Here is a 950-nt window from a genome sequence, read left to right as displayed (position 1 = left end):
TGCCCTGTCCTGCCCCTCATCCTGTCACACCTGCAGCCCTGGAGCCCTCCCAGAGCACCTGGGTCATGGCCCTGGCTCTGGGCCTAGGCCAGCACTGGCCCTGAGCAGGATGTGCCCATCCCAGGGACATGGGGAAGTGGGCACCTGTCCCCAGGCAGCCACTCGGAGCTAACTGGGGTAACAGAGGTGCCCTGTGAGGAGGAGGGGTGTTGGTGCCCTGCCAGCATCTCTGACATCTCTGGGCCTATTTACCCAGGCCCTGAGGCACCAGGAGGACATTTAGACATCCTGGGCCTCCAGGAAGGAAAATCCACAGTGAGGTGGTTCCTGAAAGCTGTCCAAGGCTGTGATTCCTGTTTGACATTCCAGGGCATTAGTGAAGGGTTCTGCACATCTCTTTCCCCAGGCACAAAGTGGATCCATCAGAGAAGTGTTATGACCCAGCTTGGAAAGCATTTCAGGCCACTGCCTTGACTGTTTGCTCTGGAACTCACCCAAGGAGGCACAGGGCCCAAGGGAGAAGATTTTTCTCAGGGGTTTGGTGCTTTGTGCCGTTGGAGGAGAGACCAGAGTGTCCTCATGGGAGATTCTTGACCAGATGGACAAGAGCTGTGACATCATTGGTGGGCTGAGGTCACCTTGGAGAGAAATTTAAGGAAGTGTCTGCAGGGTCCTAAATGGTGAATGAATGGATGAAGGAGATTCTCACTGTCCTGACCCACTATCCAGCAAAACCACAGCCCAGGGAAGAGGCCTGGTGGAATCAGGGGGGAAGCAGACCTTGTTGAGCCTGGTGCACACTGGGCAGTGTGGGGTGATCCCCTGCTGGTGTCCCAGCTGTCAGTGCAATACCACTGCTCTGATGGACTGGGTCCTTAAGAAACAAAAGAAGTGATCAAGCTCAGGGGAGGAGGGGATCTGATCACACTTCTCTTCTCTGGGAGTTTCTT

This window comes from Melospiza melodia, unplaced genomic scaffold, assembly GCF_035770615.1.
Source record: "Melospiza melodia melodia isolate bMelMel2 unplaced genomic scaffold, bMelMel2.pri scaffold_35, whole genome shotgun sequence".
Lineage (NCBI taxonomy): Eukaryota > Metazoa > Chordata > Aves > Passeriformes > Passerellidae > Melospiza > Melospiza melodia.
This window is presented reverse-complemented; position numbering follows the sequence as displayed.